The 24,739-nt window shown below is 42.4% G+C and overlaps 1 protein-coding gene across 3 annotated transcripts in view; it reads left to right on the top strand.

The window, feature by feature from the left end:
* Positions 1-24,739, top strand: part of myt1lb (myelin transcription factor 1-like, b) — a 120,343-nt gene that overhangs the window by 18,190 nt on the left and 77,414 nt on the right. For all 3 annotated transcript variants that reach the window (XM_061063300.1, XM_061063299.1, XM_061063301.1), the window contains exon 2: positions 21,031-21,146. The gene's annotated coding sequence lies outside the window, so the exon portion shown is untranslated. The remainder of the gene's footprint in view (positions 1-21,030; positions 21,147-24,739) is intronic.

Genomic DNA, 24,739 nt, shown 5'->3' with positions numbered 1-24,739 from the left:
AATGTATGTCGGTCCTTGTTCCGCAAATTGCTTTATTGGAATCTGTCTTTATGTCATCTTCCTGATAGGCAGGTTTGTTTTTGTAGGTTTTTCAGTATTTAACTGAGAATCATTCAGAAAACTCCTCACAGGACATTTTTGGCAGTTAAGGACCGTTTTGAATTAGTGCTAAATTCAACTTGAAAACACAAGTGAAGAACTAAGGAATTTTAAGAGATGTCAGAGGGCTGCGATGGTTAATCCCAATGCTGGTCCTGAATCACAATGTTGGATGTGATCCAGGAACAGGTCTTACCTGAAAGAATCCTGCTGTCTGTACCTGCAGGCAAGAGAAAAGCTCTTTTTGTGTTTGAAGGGCGTTCCATTCTTAACAATTCATTCATAGATTCAAAATCACACAAATTCACTTACAGAGTGTAGGTGTCATTTGCTCCACTCCTACACACACATGATATATATATATATATATATATACGTATATAAATATATATCAACTGTATATTTGTATGTATGCTTATATAGACATCAGCCGTCCACCCAAAAAGAGCATTCCCCACTGTGAAAAAATATGTAAACACCAAGCAAACATACAGCAGCATATGGCTCCATACTGTTCAACCCACACACACACACACACACACACACACACACACACACACACACACACTAACACAAACAATAGAGAGAATTAGTCAGACTTTGTATTATTCTATTGATCTCACTGCAAGGCTGGAGCTGTCTCCATGCCTCTTTGCTCAGTGCTCACAGCTATAGCAGCACTCCCATATGACAGCACTGCAGAGACTGGCATTACGCTCATGCTTCAGACTACTGTTGGCATACAGGTAAGCCAAAAAACACACAGAAATACACACTCACAAAGACAGAACAGGGACACATGCATGCTCTGTGATAAAACATCTCTATCTGTGTTTTTTTGTCCAACACACACATCTGCACTACACACACTACACACACCACACACACACACACACACACACACACACACACACACACACACACACACACACACACACACACACACACAGACTGAATAGGGGTACATTATCACATGTGTTTCCCTGTCAGGCGAAGGGTCCGGGGGATGTGACTGGCTGGTGTGCGTGTGCGTGACTGGCGGGCCACACCTGTCAACAGTAGTCCATGGGCTGGGTGCTGATGCTATCTGACAGCCTGGCTGCCATGGCAGGAAGAGTGTGTGTGTAACTGTGTGTTTGTGTGTTCTGTGATCGTTTGGATGAGTCATTGTTATGCCCCCGCTGCTTTTTTCCCCAGAGGACCCTCCAGTGTCTGACTGGTGGTTTCAGGATGTGTCTGTGTGTGTCTTTGTGGGTTTTTTTTTTGTTTGTCTGGCCGTGTGTTCAGATCCTATTAACAGCTGGCCTCTTACTCACACAGTAAACAAACACGTTGAAACATCAAAATTTCTTAGTGATCAAGTCTCTAGTAGTGTTTGCACCAGGCTTTGAATGCAACACATCCACCATGCTGGAAGGCTCACACTCTCTCCATCTGCTGTTTGCTCATATCTGTAACACGGCAATCTTCTGAAATGTACAGGAAATATTTACCTTAAAGAACAACACCTTCACCATGATTGGCTTATTGTAATGCAAAGCACATTGCTTTAAACCTAATGTTGCAGCCCACTTCACATTGCGTGTATAAATGACTTACTTTCTGCATGTGACTCTTAGACAACATCCTTCAATCATCGCCGCCACAGAGGCAGCATTATGAGGCAGCTGTACCCTCCAGTGCCTCTCAGCAGCACATGCATTTGGCTGAAATATTCAGCCCAGCTCCCAGCGTTACCTTGCATGTATAATTACCGGATATGCTGCCTACCGCTGATAACTCTCCCAAACAATGTTTGAAGGGGGAAGGCGGCGATGAATTCCCAATGAAGTGTGAAAAAGACTGATTAAAATTGCCGTGGTCAAAAGCCAGCGCACCAGTGTGTTCTGCTTTCACCGACCAGGGGAGATGGGAAGACAGGCTCTGCAGCCGAGATAGCTGGATTTTTTTTTTTTTCCAGACTGAGCTTGGCCTTGATTTTTCGGTTTCTATTTTGGTCGACAGTGGGAATCATGTTGGCATATATTTTTGTGCATTGGCTGAGGCTCATCATAAAATAAAATAAAAAAAACACTTGGTAGAATCGTTGAGCAGGAACAGTCGGTACATGGTTTATGTACAGCATGTAACCGTGTGAGCGTGATCAGGATACATAAGAATAACACAAAGGTAACAAAGCACTGAGAGGTGCTGCAATCAATCATTTATTGTTGTGAAAGGACAATGCACCTGTTTATCTGTCATCCTTCAAACACAGACATTTCATTATCCATAAGAAAAGTACATTCCTGAGTAAGTCCACAGACTTTGGCTGGTGTGAGATTGTCACTCTTATGTGGATAAGAGTTTCTCCTATTGTAGCTTGATAATACAAGTCTCCATTAATACAACTATTGTTTTCACTATTCTCCTAAAAAATGTCCAATAGCTAATACATTGGCAACATTTGGTACTGAACATTGCCAGCACATTTGTGTAAAAACAGAAAAAAAGTTGATTTGGTGTGCTGTCCTGAAATACTTTTATACATTTTTTGGTTGAGGATTCAGCACCCATTTAAGTTACTCAGGGTGAGCGCGTTTTTTGGACTGACTTTCTCAACATATTTGTGCACACATAGTAACGTATTGGTTTCACACGGTGATGAAACCCGTTCTCCTGGATGAAAGTGTGATGTTTGTAATCTCACTGTCACCTGAATTGAGCCAGAGGACAAGCATGTTCCTGTTCTGAAAGAGTCAAATACAGTCACTTTGTCACAGCCCTCAAACAGACACACAAGTCATCCTTCAGAATCCGCATCTGCTGCACCAGGTTTTAAAAAAAGCTAATGTAAGTGCATCAACAGAAAGAAAACAAATGCATCAATGTGGGTCTGTGAAATACACAACACAGCAACAGTGTGGACCAAGGTGCTATATCATTGAGTCACAAGTGAGGACAGGGTAATACACTGTGCGTGTGTGTCTGTGTGTACCTGTGTGTTTCAGAGCCCAGGCGCCCAGCAGCCTGTTTGCAGATGGGAGAAAGGGAGTGATGGCGTCTCATTTGAGGCATGTGGGCGTCAAGCTCAGGGCACCTAATTACAGCCCCGGCTCCCCACAGCCCGCCTGCGTCTCCCTCAGCCCCCATGTTTGGGTGCATCTTCCCTGGCAGAGCCAGATGATACGCTCTCTTCGTCTCCGAAGCTTTGGTCTCAGGAGGGCTCCACCTTAGCACAAAGCTTGTCTGATTAGACGGCTTAAATGAGATCCCTAGCTAACTGGCTATATTGTCAGTCTCCTTTGTTGACAATCATGAGATGGGCTTCCAGACAGCCACCCGGCTACTTCTTTAGCTTTATCAGGAGATTTATTCATCGTGTCTAACAAACATTGGCATTACATATCTTTAGGGACCTCATTTGGGCTACTCTGGTTGAGATACTAGTTAGCCATCTAGCTAGCTATGTGCCTCTGGGCTAACAAGCCCTGACAAACATAAGGCCTTTATTTCTTCCATTCTTCTCTTGTACACTGATGTACAGTTCAATAATTGGTGGTTATTAGTGTGCCTGCTGGAAGAGGAGCCGGGTAGCTGTTTAACCCTTTCCTCTCTAAAAGGACGGCAGTCGTCTTTCATCTCATTTCAGAGGATTAGGAGGCAGAGAGATGGCAAGAGAGAGAGAGACAGAGATGGATGTCTACAGTGGGGGTTGGTTATTATTATTTTTTTTGCCAGCAGCATATGCCAGACACAGTGGTTTCAAACCGGGCGCACTTTAAAACACAACACAGCTGCCGTCTCTGCATCTGGGCACCGGATAGAAAGACGAGGGTGGAGAGAAGAGAGAAGCAGAGGATGAAAAGAAAAAAAAGAGAGGGAATAAGGAAGAGAGAGGGAGCTGGAGACGCTCTGTGCAGGGAGAAACAGAGGGAACACTAGGGAGGAGAGAGAGGAAGAAACAAAGGCTGACACAGATAACATCTATCAGCGCAGCACAAATAAGGGCTGGGTTTACCATTATAAATAGAGATATACCCACACCCCCCTCCTACCTCATCCCCAGTTTAGCATCCCCTTCCAAAAAGCTGGAAACCACTAACTGGGCCAATCCACAACAGGGATTAGCTATCTAGCTGCAAAGGCATTTAAATGTGCTCATAGCAAACTCTGTGCTGCTTTATGTGGGAGTGACTGTAAACACAAACACATACTGAGGTGTCAGAGAGAAGAAAGAGAGTAATGCACTGTTAACGCTATGGTTTTTATTGTTTTTAAAGGATGTCACTTAGAACTAGATGTGTTACAAAGATAATTTAATATTGTAGCATTGCATTAGTAATATCTATTTTAAGATGGAATAGGTTGGATTGATTTCATGAAACAGTTGGGGACAGAACAGAAAGAGAGATACAATAATGAATGACAGAAAATGTACCAACATTTTGAACATGAGTTTATCCGCACCAGCACCCAGCCTGTAGAGTACTGTTAACAATTTCAATGTTTCTCTAAGCATTGGCTGCTCTGCCAGTGAATGCATTACACATTTTCCACTTTTAATATGAATATGTTAATTCTGAGGATTTGAAAGAGCTGTAATATTTCAGTCTGCTTTCTCGGGCACGGTGCATATATTATGTAAAATACTGTAAATATGCAAAAAATTAGATGGCAGTACAGATAAAGTAAAATTAACTTAAACAGCAGCATGTAACGTTTCTGGACTAAGGCATTGTAAATGTTGCATTTCCTCATGAAGACATTTGGGGTATGCAATGATATTCAGGTTTTAGGAACATTCTTTGTTCTGAATATTGCTCATTCAGAATTTATTTGTTGAGGATTTCTGCAACAAAAAGTCTCCTGTCTTTGTAATGTCAACAAGAGACGACCTAGAAGTTTGCAAGGAATGTTTTGTGCATGTACACGTAGTCAATTTAGTGTTACTGATAGATAATCGATCAACTTTCTCATGAGGAGAACAAGGCAATCACAGATTTAAAGAAGTTAAACTTATTCAAGGAAGCACATATTTTGTTCTGCTTTGTTCCTAATAAACAAAAATGAAAGCTAATTTTGAAGCTAATTTTTCAATTTTTGATTTCAAATCAAAGTTGTGACACTTGTATTAGGACGTTGGAAAGCTGTGTTGTTGGAAATATTGATATTATATATACCTACTTTGTATATTGAATAAGTCTCTGTAAGGGAAAATATGGGCGAGTCGCTCCTGGAAAGCTGCCTGTTGAGCTGTGTGATATGCAAAGTTAGATTGAGATTTTCTTTTCTTGCTCGCTGCCCACCTGTGGACAGCGGCGCAGGGCACAAGTCAGCAGTACTGAAAAGGGAATTACACACTATTATTATTTAACAATATGTATCATTACAAAGAGCCTGCACCACAGCATGCTTGTTTCTCTTGATAGGTCTCTCTCTGTCTCTCTCTCTCTCTCGGTCTCGGTCTCTCTCTCTCTCTCTCTCTCTGTCTCTCTCTCCCTCTCCCCGTTTTCTTTTGTTCTACCTCTATTACAGTTGTCCTTGACTGCAGAGTGAGCGCACAGTGCAGGCTTTGGTTGAGAGGAGCTAGTCAAACGCTCGCTCGCTCGCTCTCCTGTTGAGACAAGAATAGGCGAGGACATGGGGGGAGTGAGACAGACAGAAAAGATGGTAAGAAAACAGAGGAAAGGGAGCTTTTTTTTTTTTTTTTCAATTCAGCAAACATCTTCCTAAAGCCACAAAGAGCTGTGAATGAGAACAGGAAGAGTATTTGCAGGAAGTTGGCCTGATGAATAAACGTCTGAGACATGGGAGAGCTGCAGGCATGTTGTTTGGAGAGACGGTGGATGAATAGACATTGTCTGCCAAGAGAGAACGTCTCAGAAAATTGTGATGCAGAATTCCTTGAGATGTTGAGCTTAAAAACCTGATTCTCATTGTTGAATGGCAAGGTGGCATTATACCCACTGTGAATGCTAGATTATTGCAGAAATAGATCTAGCAAATCTCTGCAGAAGCTTATTGTGTTGGACCGGTGGCTTTATGATCAAATATAATCAAGTGAAATTACATAGAAATGTAAATATGATCGAAAATAAATCAACATGAGTCATCAGTTGATATTCTGTCCGTGCTGTTTGGAGAAAGGAAATATCCCTTTATTTAAAAATGGGCCCTGTTAATACATGTATTGAAGTCTTAATAATTAATGCACACAGAGAAGTTTCAGTACCTGAATGTTGCTGCAGTAGAAGCTGCAAACTGGCTGTAATGGCTCTAACATAATCAAAGAAAGGCTTGTTTTTATCCCTGACAGGCTCAGATTGTTATTCTGTGATTCTGTCAGCATAACAGAAAGGATCTTTACAGAGATAGACTTTTGTGTAAGTGTAAGATGTATTTTTAAATCCAGAAACAGCGGCTACATCCGCCTCTAAAAAGCTACCAGAGTCCATTGACAAAAACATACATTTTACACCGCTGAACACGGGGGATGCTCATCAAATACTCCCCTGTTTTGGTCCCCATTTTTTGTATGAATGTTGAATACAGTGTTGATCCTGACTAACCATTTTATACACGCTACCATGTTTTGCAAATGTATGTTTGCTGCATCTGTCAACAGATTATAGCTGTAAAGGAAGAGAAATCATGGCTGTTTGGTTGTTTGGTCGTAAAAAAGGATCCAACCTCAATAAAAACATCTTCCTCTGAAGGGATCCTTCTCTGAATGTACTACCTCTTATGTTCTCACATATGTTAAAAAACTCCAAGAAATTTTAAAGGACCAATTTTGATCAGGAACATTTGCCAACAAAGATTTGATTGCAGCCACGGCAGCCTTGTTTTGGGCGCTTAAAATTAGTTCAAAAATAGGTCCAGGTTAAAAAATGTGGGAATTCCCTTTTTTAATAAAAGAGGGATTGACAGTGTAGGCCGGGCGTCGAAAAAGGTCTTGTTGTGTCAAAGTGGGGAATCTGAAGAGATGAGATTTAGGCTCCATTCATAACACCAATCCGTTTTCCTGTCATGTCAGTAAATCTTTCTGAAATTGAAGAGAGTACCGGCTACCATATAAACCAGGTTAGGGGTTCATGTTTGCCACTTTACCAAGCACCTCGGTTCAAACAGACATACAGTGAGACAGGCAAATAAACAGATAACAGACAAATGGACAGACAGACAGGTAAACAGGCAAACAAATAAAGACACAAGCAGATGACGAATAGACAGGCAGATAGTCAGGCAGATTGGCAGAGCGGATGACAGCCTGGCCGCTTTCCGCCACAGAGGTATTGGCTAGAAAGAGTGGCTGGCAGGCAGACAGGCAGATGGACAGGCAGGCACGCATGCACATGGACACAAAAGCAGAGAGACAGGAGGACTGGAGGAATAAAAGATGGAGAGACCGGCTGGAAGACAGACAGACAGGCGTGCAGAGCAGCAGACAGAAAGGCAGGCAGAGAGGCTGCCAGACAGACATGCACCGTTGGTAGCAGGACAGGCAGTTGGCGTGGGAAGGAGACATGGGGACAGCAAGTGCCTCTGGCAGAGAGAGAGAGAGCGAGATAGAGGGAGACAGAAATAGCAAGAGGGAGAGAAAGAGAGAGAGAGAGCGAGGGATGAGGTCAGTGCACGGCTGGCTGGCTGACTGTTGATCTGTGGCACTGGGCTGGCAGAAGAGGCTCCTTAGGGAGAGAGCTGCTCAACACAGCCTCTGCTACATCCCTGCAGCCCTCCACCCATATCTCCATTTTTCCATCCCCCAGCTGGAGGCCTGTGAAGGGGAGACTTTTACCAAATAGAGGGACGGACAGGTGAAAGAATGCAAACACAAAGAGAGCAAATGAGGGCACAATTAGGGAGTCGTAGAGAAAAGTTACTTTAAATGGTAATGAGAAGAATGAGGGAATAATAGTATCTCCCTCTCCTCTCCTCTCCTCTCTCATTTTCTCTCCATTCCTCTCCCCTCTCCTCCCCTCTCCTCTCCTCTCCTCTCTTATTTTCTCTCCTTTTCTCTCCTTTTTTCTCCTCTCCTCTCCTCCCTCATTTTCATATATTTTATTAAATATGTAACAGATTCAAACCTTTTGAAAATGCTGGCTGTAATGGCTGCAACGTAATCTCTGCTTTGAAGATTTTGTCCGAACAAAGTATGTGAACTAAGAATACTTTATTGCTTCTGTGACGCTCAGTTTTTCTCTCTTAGTGTCCTGAACATTAAAGAAATGATTACTGCAGAGGGATAACTTTTTTGATCAGGTTAGATACCAGACGAGGTTGTAACTTGTGTCTCTCAGCTGGTTTGTTATGTTTAGGTCGTTTCAAACGTTAACTTGGTCAGACGCAAAAAACTAAGTTAAAGCAGAAAGCAATGCAACAACTGTCTCTGGTTTCAAAATCTTACTCTTTAACAAAAAGTTCTATCTTTGTAATATTGTCATTTTGTCCGATACTCAGATTAACCATCTGATCCTGTCAGTTGTAAAAACACCTCAGGTAAGGTTGGGTGCATTCATTTCCCCAACATAAAAGGAAATTCCTCTCCGGTATGTAAACTATTTTGCACGGCAAATTCAATCAACAACTTCTGAAACCATCTTCCAGTTTCTGTTCATGTACAAATTTATATATCATGCTCTCCTTTATTGCATTTATACAGTGTCAGTGCTGCACTCTGTTTTTTTTCCAGATCACCAACGTTACAAACTAGCAGTACCTAACAAATAACATGTTCTAGTCAGAGCCTCATGGAGCAAGCATTTCTATAACTGGATTACACGTCTTTTAGAGAATGTAGAGGAACAGTTGGTATGTGCAATTAAAAGTTTTTGCACATGTTGCACAAGCCTTTGAAGGGCAAGGAAAAAGTTTGGTTTGCCTCAAAAAATGTGTAGAGGTGTTTCCAGGACACAGATGAAATATGAGTATAATGGTCATTGCTTTATGCCTTGTGTTTGGGCAGTTGAAATAGTGTATCAGTATGTCGATATGTGATTGTGAGGTGCTGAGGATGTTTTTTTTATGGGTATCTCTCAGCTAGAGTTACACAAGGTTAATGTTACAGCCGTGTGTGGGAGTGTGAGCCTGTGCATGTGTGTGTGTTTGTGTGTTTGTGAGTGTGTGTGTGTGTGTGTGCGTGTGTGTGTGTGCCCATGTGTGCGTTTTTGCTGCAGGGCACAAATCTGCTCCAAATGTCCATCTGCTGAGTTCACAATCCACCTGAGCCCACTCACACATGCACATGTGCGCCCTCACACACACACACACACACACACACACACACACACACACACAAACACATGCATTAGCATCCATGCTACCACACCCACATTCACACATGCACATGCAGAGAGGTTGCTCACCTTAGTCTCTCGAACATTCAGTACATACCTGCACAGCCACGCTGAGTGTTTCCCTTGTTTCAGCTCCATTCAGACCCATCTTCATTCTCACAGCAATTTGAATAAAAACACCTTTTTCAAGCTGTCACCTTGATGTAGCCGCAATACACAGTGTGATATCAACATAACAAGTTTTCTGACAAAATTCCAGAAATGCACATATACATATTTCACAACAGGTGTTCAGAGAAGTAGTGGAAATAATGTGGTGAAAAGACAAAACAGGCACACACAGACATTCGCACAGTGTGTGTCTGCACGTACGTTTACATAGACACACAGTTCACGTGATTGTTTTTCAGCTTGTATTTCAGAGTGGGCATGTGTGCTCTGTAAACTGAGTGCCAAGCTGATAATTACTGAAATGAGCCTGTGACTTGCTGTCGCTGGTACGACTCTGGCAAGATCGCAGAATCCAATTCATTTACAAGTGCCATATTAAGCACCTGTTTCTCATGTGACGGTTTGGATGTATTTTCTCGATACACTATGACTCAATCACTGTATTCTCTGACCTTAATTGGGATAAAAGCAAGCGGATCTGTGGTTATATCCAAATAAATGCTGCTTTTATTGGTGCTTCACAAGCGTATCATTGTCTCAGTACAGAGCCAGCCAAAATCACCTCTAAGCCAGCCAAGCAGGTGCCATGCAGCTGACATTTTATTGGTCTTTTATAATGTGCAGAACTTTTAAAACCTGCTCCACTTGTATTTTAAGATTCTCTTAGCGGTGTGATTTTTAACACACACTATTTTTGTGGGGGCCTTCGATGAACAAAAGTTAATAAATTAAATTGTTGGATTTTCGTGCAGTAAAGTTTCCCATGAATAATTATTTAGATGCAAATAGCAAAAAAAAAAATGTTACTAGAAAATGCTGTGTGGACCCTTGAATTCAAATGACACATGCAGCTGATATTTTATTTCTGTCTAATGAATGAAACTTAATGAGATGAATAACAACTCCAACAGAAATGACTCCAAATAATAAAAAGAATGACTAAAGCACAACTTAACCTTAAAGAATAAATTATTCAACACACATATGTGATGATAATGAACAGAACTTTAAAGGTCACATATTCTCCTCCCTTTCAACCAGTGTAAATAAGTCTCTGAGCTCCTCAAAACATGTCTGTGAAGTTTCTTGTTCTAAATCCACTCTGATCCTGTATTTGATCATGCCTATAAACTCCTCTATTTCAGCCCTGTTCAGAACAGGCTGTTTCTGTACCTTTAAATATGTAAATGAGCTGTGTCTGACCACGCCCCCTCTCTGGAAGGGCTTGGGTGTCTCGGGCTTTCTCGCTCCATGTCCTATTGTTTACGGTGAGAAGGCAGACTCAGAGGGCAGAACAAACACCTAGCTGTGGGAGTGTCACCCACCTGGGGGAGGGGTTACTGCCCTTTGTGATGTCATGAAGGGAAAATCTCCAAACAGCCTGTTTGAGCACACATTTTCTGAAAAGTGGAGCAGGCAGAAGACGGAGAGGATGGACTTTTCTCATCATTGGGGGCTTTGAAGACAGACTGGGGACACATTTTAGTGTTAGAAAAACATGGTGAAGAGTATTTTGCATAATATGTGACCTTTAAAGAGTCTTAAATAATCACTTAAATGCTAGCAGTAAAACTACTACAATAACTGCTGTCCTATACTCTGTCCTTAAAATCAAATAACAAAGGTACAATTTTATTTAAGGGTAATGTAAGGATGTCAAAGTTTTTCATACTTTTTTTTACCTTTATTGGAGAGAGAGGACAGTGGTCGCCCGCTTCAGGGACTACAGCACATGTGCATGTGCACTGTACATGGAGCGGCCAACAGCGTCCCAAAAGTTTTCCATACTTTGATACTTTTGTTAACCCTAATTTTAAAACTCTACTATCTCTGCTATTTGAATGATTGATAGTATCCAATGGAAGCTTTATACAAACTTCTGATCTTCTTTTACGAAAATCTGCCACAAGCACTTTAGACAGAGTGCAGGAACTGCTGCATCTTTTTCTTGATTTTTACAGGAATTGTATTGAAGTTTTAAAACCTGTTATCGTGACAACCCTCTTGTAATAAATACAACTTAATGAGGTGGATAATAACTCCATCAGAAGTGATTTCAAAATCATTCTGGATAACAATGAATGGCTAAATCAGGGACAGTACAACTTATCCGGGGGCAGCTTTTTCTGTTCCTGCTCTTTATTTAGACTTACTTCTGAATCGCTGGTCTGAACATTTCAGGCAGGGCAGTAGGTAGTAAAGAGGGCACAGTCTGTGTTTGTGTGTGTGTGTGTGTGTGTGTGTGTGTGTGTGTGTGTGTGTGTGTGTGTGTGTGTGTGTGTGTGTGTGTGTGTGTGTGTGTGTGTGTGTGTGTGTGTGTGTGTGTGTCTGCGCCTCTGAGCCTCTGAGAATGCTATTTTGAATTGCCGTGTGATTCATTCAAATCGAAACAAATTCTGTCTTATGTCGTCCAGCGCCTTTGACTCCCACGCCGAAAAAATATAGGTCCTGCATCGGAGCCAAAGAGTGAGAGGGAACATTTTCTATTCTGTTCTATTAGGCTGCTATTTTTGGTGCCACAGGATACCCAGTGACTGTGTAGAGCCTTGTCAGTGACGAATGTGTTTGTGTGAAAAGCGGGTGGGGTGCCTTCCCACAGGAAGATATGTATGTGTGTGTGCTTCTTTGTGTGTGTATGTGTGTGTGTGTTTGAGATAGATGGAATTGGGGGGATAGTTGGTGTTTTTTTTTGCCTGCAGGATTCTGTGTGTGTGTGTGAGAGACAGAGAGAGAGAGGGAGAGAGACATTATGTGTGTGTCTCTCTCTCTGGCTCGCTCCCCTGCGGTGATTCAGTGTGTGTATGCCCATTAGCTTGCCCGTGTGTGTGTGTGCACCTCTGAATGTAAAAGTCTGCAATGCTGTGTGTGTTTGCCAGCCTGTCTCGGTGCCTGTGCTGAGCCAGGCTGGGGGTTCCTTTGTGTGAGTGTGTGTGTGTGTGTGTGTGTGTGTGTGTGTGTGTGTGTGTGTGTGTATGCTGTGCCTGCTGTCATCCTGGGGTAAAGCCTCAGGACATATAGGGTCATGTGACAGACAGCCCTATCTATCTATCTGCAGACTGCATCATTGGTATTCTGGGTAGAAGCTGGCAGGGGCAAGGGGAGGCAAGGAGTGTGTGTTTGTGTGCATGCATGTGAATGTGTGTGTGAATGTGACAGAGAGAGTGATTGAAAGAAAAAATAGAGAGATGGGGAAAGAAGGAGCGGGAGCAGGATTTTGTGGAGCAAAAAATAGAGACGAGAACAATAGAGCTCATCAGTGCATTGAGACCTGGGTGCAATCACACACACACACACACACACACACACACACACACACAGGGTTGCACATGCAGAAACACACACACACACATACACACACACAAATAATTACATATGTTTAGTACACCATATACAGACCGTGCACTTATAAGCACGCCTGCACATGTATACAAACTGCCATCCAATCATACATCAGTAATGGTAAGTTCACAAGCACAAACACACACATATCCTGTATATGGAAGACATACACAGCGGCGTCCTTGCCAATTCATGAGGGAGATCTGATATGAATAACGAGAAGGACGATGGCACAGGGACTAAATGTTGAAAAATGTCAGCAGCAGAAACACAAAAGAAGCTTTTTCATTAGCCGGGGCAGAGCTCTTGAACGCAGCATCAGTTTATCTGAGCTCAGGGTTAAACTCCCATCTGATGAGCTAAAAGACAGCTAACCTTCAAAGATGCTCTCTCTGCAGAGATACTGCAAAACCGCCTCTCCAGATTGATCCCTTTGTCTGTCTTTTCAGGGAGGATTGTGTACACCTTCTCTGTAAATAAGCATTCAGCCTTCATTGACAGACGGCCTCATGCAGGGTATCAAGTCACTAAGAGAAGATCGAGGATCTAATATCATCTGCCAGCAAAAGTTCCAGATCTGCTTATATAGAAATTTATGCAGACAGGTGGAGAACTGAGCAAGTGAGGAGACGTTACTTTGGGTCAGTTTGATGAATTTAAGTTGCACTGACTAACCTCTGGAGCAAAGTATTTTTTTTATTCATTAGACTAATACAGTTTGAACATTTAATTCAGACAAAAAGACAAACTAACCTACCATATAAGATATACAACAGAAACAGTTATGATAGTAACAAAGAAGGACAATCACAGTTATGCCAAAGGCTTTCATGGTTTGCAATTTTTTTTGTTATAAATTGTTGTACCTGTAGTCATCAACTGCCTCTTAATGGTTGGTTGTATGGTGTCGGATCTTTGTACCTGAATGTGTTCAAATCAGATATCAAATGTAGTATTTTTGACATTGCATGACTTTGGTGTTTGAAATGGATAGTTTGCATCCAACACAAGATTTGTGTTTCATACAATCACATAAATAACTCACCAATCAAGCAGAACGTTTTCAGCCTAGGAGTTAAAATTCCTGTTTTTATCGAAGGAGTTTGGCAGCTTTGAAGAGAGCGGTGAAACAGCTTTTTTCTGGTTTCAAGAAAAGCATCTTAATGTTAAACAAAAAAATGTCTCTGTATGGTTATTTCTGTAATGTTGCAAACGAGCACTTTAAAGTATCTTTACAGACTCATGTACCTCACAGGTAAAAACTTGGTGTGTAATACTCCTTTCACCTCAAGAGTGGGCTGCGTCCAATATACCAGTGTGACCAATGTACCAGTATAAAAAGCTGAGACATGCACCACCATATTGAAATGCAGCTGCTACCATGACTCCATTACTCGGATACACAGCGACACAGACCAGGCTGCTTCATTAAGTCATGATCATGGGTTTAAAGAAAACTGTGTTATACTGTTCAGTGCCTCAATAATTTCCCATGCTCATATTTTATGCAAGAACAACACTTAGACCCCTAGATATACTGCAGATCACTAAACGCTTATAGCAGGATCTTGCACTCCCCTTCACATCATGGTGTATGAGTGTGGTGTACATTTCTATAGGTGAAGGTGCTGCACAACTCTGTGTTTTCCTGTGGCTGCTCCAAGTCTTGGCTGTCTCCCTCCTCAACCTTGGTGTTCTATAGGTGCCGGGGATGAGAGATGGTGTTAACACCTCTAAAAGCGTAAATCACCTCTCCTTCTCCCTCCGTCTCGCCTCCTCCTCCCCTCCCTCCTTCACCTCTCTTCTCTCTCCCTCACTGCAATGTTGTTCTCTTCAGTCGCTATCTGTGCTGAGAGCTGATTGGAGTCTTCCCAGTCTGATAATGGGCCACTCACACACAAACCGCACGCATACACACACACACACACACACTCACACACTCACACACACCTTTTTACAGCGCACAGTGAGTGAGAGAAAGCGAGAGAAGGAGACTCATCAAGTAATTAAGGCCCTGGCTCTCCCTTGGAAATTAAAGGAATGGCCCTTTGCTCTCTGTCTCTCTCCCTCGCTCTCTCCCTCTCTCTCTTCCTCTCTTCCTCTTCCTGCTGGGCTGATTGCTGTCTGGCTCTTCTCCTCACCTGAATATTTCCCTCTCTCTCTCTCAGGCAGCCAACCCATAGTGCATTGTGCTAGTGATTACCCCACTGTGGGTAATTGCGGCGGCGGCGGCTTGCTCAATGTTATTTCCTCCACTCTCTGCCCTTACAGAGGAGGAGGCACCTCCCTTGAGGAAGAATCATGGTGTGGGGGTGCACTTTCCAATGTTTTTTGTGTCCTTATGGGAGGTGGAAGCTAATAACAAATACACTGCATTTGCTCCTCTGTGTATTTATTTATTTATTTTTACTGTCTGCAGAAGGCGTCATCCTTGTGTATGTGTGTGTGTGTGTCCAGTGAAGCCCAGCAGGTCACACATGCGGTCAGTTCCATCTGTCGTGTCCTTGAACAGAAAAGCGAGATTGAAAACTGCTTTTACTGCAGCTCACTCGTCCTTTTTTTTTTTTGCAGGGTTCAAGAAAAGTCATAAAGAGCCCATCCACTTCACTGCCTGGCAGCTTCTTTCACCCCTGAACCGTAAAGTATCAGACAACGCAGCTGGGTCCAAAGAGTTGGTAGGAGAGATTGTGACCAACCTGCAGATCCAATTTGTTGTAACATTAATGACCCAAATTTAAACTGTGGTATAGTTTCAGTACACATTTTGTTGTGATGAGCTCTAAGTTTGTTGGCTGTGTGCCCTGAAAGAACTAAGAATAAGTGAATTCATTGATTAAAGACAGGGTTGGTCATTTTCAAAAGCTAGCATGATTTTGAAAGTAGCATTCCCTCAGTGCTCCATCTGCACCCCCTCCCCTCTGTGTTCCCTCAAAAGCCACGCCCCTCACTTACATGCACAAGCGCCATTGGTCCAGAAGCGGACCTCAGCTCATGCATGCAAGAGGTAGAGAACGAGCAGGGAGACAGGGAGGACAGTCTGGAGACATTGGCCGAAAACTGAGGGGACAGGCAATGTAATGAAACGAACGTGTCGTTAGGAAAAATGTCACTACGAAGAAAGAGTCATCTTTTGAAAAATGTGTTGACAGTAATGAAACCACCACTCAAAAAAATACTCAAGACATCTGTATTTCCCATGCTCCTTCTATCTCTCCTCACAGGGGGGGATTTGTTGGAAAAAAAATCCTGCAATATTAAAGTTGTGCAGATGCAGGGTCATGGGATTTCTTGCGTTGGTTTTCTGCTGTATCACTGTTTTGACAGTGTGGTCAGTGTAATACCTCTGCAGGATTTAGGAGGTCGGGGTGGTTTAGTTTAGGGATGTAGGGGATCAGGTCTTTTTTATACACTGAAAGCCTTTTTGAATTACTAACCTCTGCGCTGTCAGGGTGCAGAGAGTTCTCCTGGAAAGACTCTCTGACTGGACTCATCCCTTAAATAACTCAAAGGAGTTACAATGTGGGCTTGATGTGTGACTTCTAAATGCATGTTTGTTCTATGTTGTTTGTGAGCTGCTTACCTCAGTCATCTATATACCATTACCTTGTGTGGACAGGACGTTGCTCTGAGTTTTTAGCTATAAAGAGAACTGTATTAAAGCTGTTTTCATGTCTGCTAATTTTAAAGTAATATCAGACAGCTGGACGTGGCTGTTGGGGCGATGGATGAGCCAAAACTTTGACTCATATGACCCTGGTTTTACTTCTATTTGTAACAAGTGAATGTTACTGTTTTAACCACTGAACATGAGATCTTATTTCAGCCTTACTTCAAAGTTTTTTTTGCCTCAACCTAATAAAAAAACTGTTCAAATTTTGCTAGAAAGGAAGGCATGAAATCCTTCAAACAGTACCTTGAAAACAAACCAACAATTCAGGCTTGATTGGGCATATGTCTGAGATTGCACTCTCTACTGGGTGCAACACACTAAAACGTGCACATACATTTGTTGTAATGTATTGTTGTATAAGCAGCATACACTGCTGCTACAAGAGACAAAACAGAGTTCAGTCCGGTCTGAAGGACAGGGTAAGGGGGAATCAGGCCAGTTCTATCTCGTGGTCTTACTAAACAGATCATGTCATGTTAAATGCATTTTAGTAAGAATAATACACAAACCAAAGGGCCTTTCTAAAGAGTTGCAGCCATGTGTTAAAAATCTTCCTATTTGTTAGAAAGGAAGAAAATTTACTCCACAAAACATGCAAACAACCTTTGAGAAAGGACTGAAACAAATACCAAAGTGTTCCTGAAAACAGAATCTAACCACTTAAAAAAAAATCTGTTTGGTGTACCTTAAAAAAAAAAAGGTGACCAAGGAAGAAAAGTGATATCAAAGGGCACCTCAAAACAGACTTCAAAAGTTTCTCAAAAGAACAGAATCAAGCGTGAAAGGGTTCCTCAGGAGAAATGCTATCATCATCTTGTGTGTGTTATGATATGCAAAAAAGGACTTGAATGCTAAACGTTGTTTTTGAAGTTAGGATTTGACAACCTGGGGTAGAGAGGGACATTTGTGGGATAGTAAACAGAAAATTGTGCATCGCTTTAAGGAAGATGTACGAGGATAAGCTACCAATCTCATTCTACCAACTGTTTCCCAAAGAGGTATGCTTTGGACTTGTGCTTTACTTGCAGTTCTTTTTTGGGGCTGTAAATATTTTATTTACATACATAAAGAAAAGAACATGGTGGTGGAGGTTTGAGGATCTTCTTTGTATATGCAGCAGAGAAAAAAAAAAAACACGCGGCTCTCACCTCAGTCTGAAAACCATCAAACACATCCAGCTCGCAGACAGTGCCAGTTTAATTTGCATGAGGACGCTCAGGCCAAGAAATCATAGCTGCTTTTTCACCTCCACCTGTGTGTGTGTGTGTGTGTGTGTGTGTGTGTGTCCGAGGGGCAATGAACAGGCGCTGAAAACTACACAGGATATGGAACAGAGAGGTAGAGCAGTGTAGGATAGAGAAATTTCATCTCCTCTCTGCCTGTATACATATCTGCTAGAATGTAGGTCAGGCAGCCCCAGTCACTCTCGCAGCCTGGGAGAATGAGATTGCTCTGTGTGTTCATACACATCACATGAATAACGCATATGTCTCCCTGGTAATGTGTGCTTATTTGTGTGTGCCCCTTGTCCTCATGTGCCATGTGTATTGCTCTATATGATGGGTTGTGATTTTTTTTTTTCTCTTCAGTGTGTGAGTCTGAAATGCCTGTCATGTTCAACGTGTGTCACAGTGGACATCACAGCTCACTTTCCTTACTGCAGTGTACATAACCTTACAATAGGTTTTCATTACTGTGTGTGTGTGTGGGGGGGGGGTTATACCAGCCAGTATTTCCAGGCTATTTACAGTGTGTACCCTGTCTCTGATAGATATAGGCACCAAGTAAAGGGCAGGAATGAACCCCTTTCATTCTCCAAGGAATACTCTGCGAGAAAATAACACACACACCACAATCCCACGCATACTGATACACACTTGTAGGATTGTGTGCTCCAAAGAAGTCTACCAGTCCTTGGTCATGTATTCTATCTGTGGAACAAAGGGGAAGAATGACAATAGCGTGTGCACATGTATGTCCTTCAATAACCGTCTATGTTACTGTATAGGCTCTGAGAGTGTGTCTTTGTGTATCCCAGTTTCAGTGTTTGCATTCCTCTGGGTGTGCTCCCTTTGCAGTTGAAGGTCTATTCTTCCCTCTCTTTGCGCTGTCTGTTGCTGTCACTGTCCTTGGTGCTGAAACGAACACACTAGCACTTCAGCTCCATGGCTTTAAAGACCAAACACAAACGCACACATTTAGTTTAAAAAAAACCACACAGTCCCAGTGTTCTGTATTTTTGTGTAAGAGGGATCGACCATTATTTCAAGCACTGGACACTACATTTCATGGCCAGAATCATCTTTGGCACCCAGAATTCCAAGATTAAAACAAAACAGAGATGCAGTTTAACACAACCTGAGTTACTGTTCATCTGTGAAACCAACAAATTATGCCTAAATTACCCAATGAAAACCTTAGAAACATTACATCTTTTAGACTATGAATAAAATATGAGGGAAAAGGAAGTTCACAATAAGGATATTAAATAATATTGGAATTTTTCACTTTTGATCAAATTTCCCCCGAGGAATTAATTGAGTAATCATGATTCTGATTCTGAATTTAAAGGCACAAAGGAACATGATAGCAGCATAATAAGCAGTGGTGTCTGGTTTCTGAATCAGTATGTTTGCTTCAGCTTCTCGTGCACAACAATCGTGATGTTTGTTGAACTGTGACACAGCTTACAGTGTGTTTGTTAGAGGTTGATGTACTGAGATAAAAGGTTGCATAATGAGCGCTCTTCGTGTTATATTGGATGTTTACAGAGTAACATTTTTTTGCTAGTAGCCATAGGGCAGAGGTTTATGTTGAACCCTGTACTGTGTCGCCTTCTGGTATCTTTTCATTCTCATGCCACACACACACACACAAACAGATATAGCAGGGGAATGTGGGTTGTGTCCTGATGAAGAGTCAGAGAGCTGTGATTTGTCATCAGCCTCCACATGAAGACCTTCATCAGAGGACAGACCCATCACTTACACTCTGATTATAATGACCATGGGGCCAGGGATGAGTGTGTGTGTGTGTGTGTGTGTGTGTGTGTAGTGGGGGGGGGGGGGGGGGGGGGGGGGAATGTGTGTTCAGGGGTTACGGTACTTTTGTTTAATGGGGTAGAAGGAAGAGCACCGTGTACACAAATTTGGCAAAAATAATTTAACCTACATTTCAGATGGCGTGAGATACAGCAGATCAGATGGATGACATTAAGTGAGAATTTTTTGAATCATTATAACAACTTTGTACTTCAGGTAGTACATGTTAACATACACCATATTCAAAAACCTTGCATGCCAATCTTAACGACTTAGAGTTCGTTTCTTGGCCATTTCTGTGTAGGCATTGTACAGAATAGCCAAATATCCCACTGACAGAATTCAGAGTCTAGTACAGCCCTAATTAAAATGGTTTAGGAGCATCATGGTGACTATCATCGGATACAAACCAGCAGTTTCTGCAGATTTTAAAACCATAAAAGAGAACAGGACGATGGTTGTAAAATGAAAATGTTATTGAGCGACCCATTGTTTTTCAGCTCGGCCGTGCTTTTTACTCGCACTACAAAGAACATGGACAAAAAAGGTGGAAAAGAGAGGTGTGTGTGTGTGTGTGTGTGTGTGTGTGTGTGTGTGTGTGTGTGTGTGTGTGTGTGTGTGTGTGTGTGAGACGAGGGGTAAAAAAACGACCCCCTGCTTCTTCAAAGTAAAGTTTGTGCACATAACCACCATAGCTTCTTTAACGTAACACACAGCAGGCAGTGTGAGCAAACCCCTCTGTACGCTGACGGGTGTGTTTGTCCTCAGGGAACAGCTATTGTTTAGATTTAAGCCACTTTGAGATAAGTTGGGCAACGTGTGTGTGTGTGTTTTGGGCCGTCTGGTGGGCTCCTTATGGGGGCTTTCATTCTTTTTGATGGTCCCTATACACCATCAACACCTCATCTGTTCTCTGCCATACGTTCTCTCAATTAGCAGCAGTGAAAGGAGGGAACACAAAGACGCTCACACCTGCATCTCTCCCTTCTGTTTTCATCTTTCTTTATGTTAAGTGTTATATCTTTTTTTTTTTAACAGAGTAGGGCATCGACCCCTTTCCTCCATCCTCTCCCTCCCCTCCTCTCTCCTCCTCTAACCCAGCAAACGAACGATGGAGAGCTGAGGAGAGAAATCATGGAGGCAGGCACGGATCATTAGCTATATTTGTCCCCACTTCCTGCAGAAGATGATAGATCTAGCTAATTACCCCATGTTGCCAAGCCTATCGCACACGACAAGCGGCCGTCGCTATGGCGGAAATCAACGCTCGCTTGGCGCCTGCCGCATAGCTGATGCTATATGACTATTCATGAGCCTGGAGTCAAAGGAGAGGAGGACATTTCAGATCCTGTCATTGCTGTGTGTGAATGTGATTGTTCTGGAAATGATTTTAATGATGCATGTTCTCCATCTTCTGCTTCCCTCTATGTAGAAAATGAGTTTGGAGGAGGCGTGGTGAGCCGATTCTCTGCAGCTGAACGTCAGTGTGGTCACGGTGGAAGCAGAGGTCTGGACCAGGGAGCTGTCTCAACCCCCAAACCATTTCAGGTAGTGCAGTGCTTCCTTCTTTCACACAAAAAAACAGGTCAGTTTTTTGTTTTGAACATGTTCAGAAGCTTGTTCTCATGCAGATTTGTGTGATAGACCTGAACTGTGCCATAGTAGACCATAGGGACCATAGGGACCCCTAATAAACCTGGTATTCCACCTTGGTGGGCGAGGTTGTGCAGGGCACGTATTAGCAAGCTTTGTAACTGTCAGTACTAATCTTTTTTTTTTTTATCACCCATTAGACCTCTGTGTCACTTGAAAAACCTCAACGCACAAGACGGATTATTCTTACCCAAACAGTGATAAAAAAGAAGTCATCCCAAATACTTGGTTAGAAAACTTGGTAACTTGGTTAGAAAACAGTCTAAAGTCATACTACAGAGATATCAGAATACGGACTGCACCCAATGTAGTAGATTAGTATTGATGGAGGTTCAAACATCTCAAAGTATTATAGCACTCTTGAGCTGTGCATATTTTCTGGTGTATTGTTGACATGGACGATTTGAGAATGAATCCAATGTTTGGTAAAAATCATCGTCTTTTTTCTAGCATCTCTGAAGAACACCGATTTAAAAAAATCTATATTTTTTTGGTTCATTTTTGCCTTTATTGGATAGAATAGCTGAAGAAAGACAGGACGTGTCTGGAGGAGAGAGTAGGGGGATGAGGTCGGATTTGAACCCACAGTCTCTGCCCTGAGGACTATGGCCTCTGTACATGGAGGGCACACGACCTCTAGGCTATCCAACGCCCCAATAATCACAGATTTTTAACAAGACAGTGCATCATCTAGTGTTACTCTGACCTATGTTACATTTCTAACGAGTACCACTTTGTTGTTGTTGTTGTTGTTGTTGTTGTTGTTGTTGTTGTCTGCCATCGTGGTTTGATAAATGACCAAAAATCAGGCCTTCATTGCTACTCTAAAACTTTAGCAGCCTTGAGGCATTTATGGTTTTATTCTAGTTATCTGTGAGCTACTGTTCATGAGCTGTTAAGAAGAATTTTCTATCAGTGAAAGAAGTTTAATATTTATGGGAAAAATGGGGCGCTGGTGTCCGAGTGGTTAGGGACGTGCTTCCATGTACAGAGCCTGTAGTCGAAGTGGTTGGCCCAGTGGCTCCTTTCCCGCATGTCGATCCCCACTCTCTCGCTCCCTGATTTCTGGCTCTATCCACTGTCCTATCTCTACATTAAAGGCATACTAGAAAAAGACAAGGAAAACTAAATTATGATGCTGGATTGGTGAAGACCAAACTTTTTAGGTTGTATGTTTGGTATTTCTGATCTGGTATCTGCATCAAAACAACACTTATAACAATCCTGAAAGTTGAAAAAAAGAAGCCCTTCACATCCTTCCCTGTGACAGCTCTCTGTCATTACTGAACCAGCTGATAAATCGTCCCATTGTATTCAAAACACAGATTTTCTTAAGCGTTTCAAAGCCCTGCACAGCTGCCGTCACCCAGCAGAGCCATTTTCCACACTAGTTAGGAATCACTCCTCAGATTTGAGTCTCTCTCTCTCTCTCTCTCTGTCTCCATCACCCTCGCTCTCTCTCTCACTCTGACTGTCAGCGCCCACTCAGATGCTATCTCCACAGCCCTTCACACTCATTCAGATGCACTTAGCATCGGTTTGGCACACATGTTTACTGTCACTGGATGATGCACGGCGTAAATACCTATTTGCACTGAAATTTGATAGTGCCTGCACAGGTTTTGGTGGCTCCCTACTGCTACACTGTACAGAATACAAATGTGAGAGCTTGTATGTGTGTGTGTGTGTGTGTGTGTGTGTGTGTGTGTGTGTGTGTGTGTGTGTGGCAGAGGGTGGGGTTGGGCGCCATATGCCTGAAACGCACTCTCCCAAAACTTCAAGGGGAAAACAAAGGGAAGCTGATAACGATGTGAATTGTTGTGACAGATGTCTGAGCACCAACACCCTCCCATCACAACTGACGGAATCACACAAAAACACACATTAACACACGCTCATGCTAAATGCTTGTTCTATGTCTCAGTGCATATCACACTAAAGGCTGCATCGCTTCATCATTTTTAATTCAAAGTACTATCCCTATTATTTTCAAAGTCCTCTCTAAGCACTTTACAGACACTTTAAAGTTCAAAGAAGAGACATACATGTCCTCTGTACAATCATGACTGACATTTCAGCTGCTGCAAGTGCTGAATTTAAAGTCAAGCTGAATTCTTCATTCCAGTCAAAACACTTTGAAAGCTCTCTATTAAGATGTGGTCTGTGTTGAATTTAATGTGTAGATGGTTTTCATTTGAAATCGGATGCAAACTTCTGTTCATGCAGACGTCTCATCCCTGACCCAATCTATAATGAATGAATTTGTGGAAATGGCAGATTTTTTTACCTTAATATTACCTACTTGTGTTTGGTTTTCACCATACTAACTGAACCCCCCGAGGAGGTCATGTTTTATAGAAAAATGTTGAATTACTCCAGCGCTCGTGAAATACCTCCACCTTGCTCCCGACACCAACTTTGTGCAACACTCAGTCATGGAAACCTATGAATGCTTCACTAGCCGTCCTAAACTTGAGAGGCCCGGATCAGCGTGCCTCTGTGGTTATTCATGTGGGTTTGTAAAGCCATTGATCTCAGGTCTAATGGAGACGCAGACAGAGAAGGAGTGGGCCTCTTCCTAATCCGCAATAAGCAGGCTAACCTTCATTACAGCCGTGACATTTTCCCATGAGGCGCTAAGAGAGAGAGAGGAGAAGCCAGACAGAAGGTGAAGGGCTCTCTAACATATGGCCGGCTGCAGAGGTGTGCGCACGCTTCCTGTTCTCATAAGACTCTCATAAGGAGCCCTGAGGAAAGGAAGCGGAGGTGACGAGATTAACACTTCTGCTGCTGCTTCCGTTGTTGTTCCTGTTGTTGTTGTTGGACCCTCAGAGAGGACGTGACTGCTTCACAAAGCCACTTTTAGTATGCTTGTCTGTGCACACTTCAACTAAACATGGATGTAAACAAGCCAGCCTCTTATTTTATGAGACCGCTATTTTTCTATCATGAAGGAAAACTCAGTGCAAGCAGATTGAGCCCAATGTTTATACTGCCCTACAAAGGCAAAAGACCTTAAGTCGCCAGAGTGTAGAACTGAGAAAAATGACTTTAAAGTCTTTTTGTTGTCCAGCCAAATGAGTTGCAGGCAGAATATTGGAAATGTGGCAATTCTTTGTCTTTTTAATCAGATTATTAATGTTCATAAAAATCTTTAGCTCAAACATGACCTTTGACCCTTATTTGGAAGTTAAGGTACTCTGCTGTTGCATTGCCTGTACAATAATAAAGGGTCATGCCAAGGCAAAAGGCATTAACTTCCATTTGTTAGCTTCCTTGGTTGCTGATCACTATATTAAATCAGTATATGATAAAAATGATAACATATACATGAAATCTAGTGATCATGGCACAATTAAGTGCTTGATGACAGATAGTAAAACAAAGGCATAACACCTTAACTCCACTGCAGTAAAACAGTAACTTCACTTTGAGCCGCAGCAAAACAAAGACAGAAGACCTTAACTCAGTTTGAGCATTCCTGAATG

The sequence above is a fragment of the Labrus mixtus genome, chromosome 18 (genome assembly GCF_963584025.1).
Source record: "Labrus mixtus chromosome 18, fLabMix1.1, whole genome shotgun sequence".
Classification (NCBI taxonomy): Eukaryota; Metazoa; Chordata; class Actinopteri; order Labriformes; family Labridae; genus Labrus; species Labrus mixtus.
Note: the sequence above shows the minus strand (reverse complement) of the source record. Positions and strands in the feature narration are given on the sequence as shown.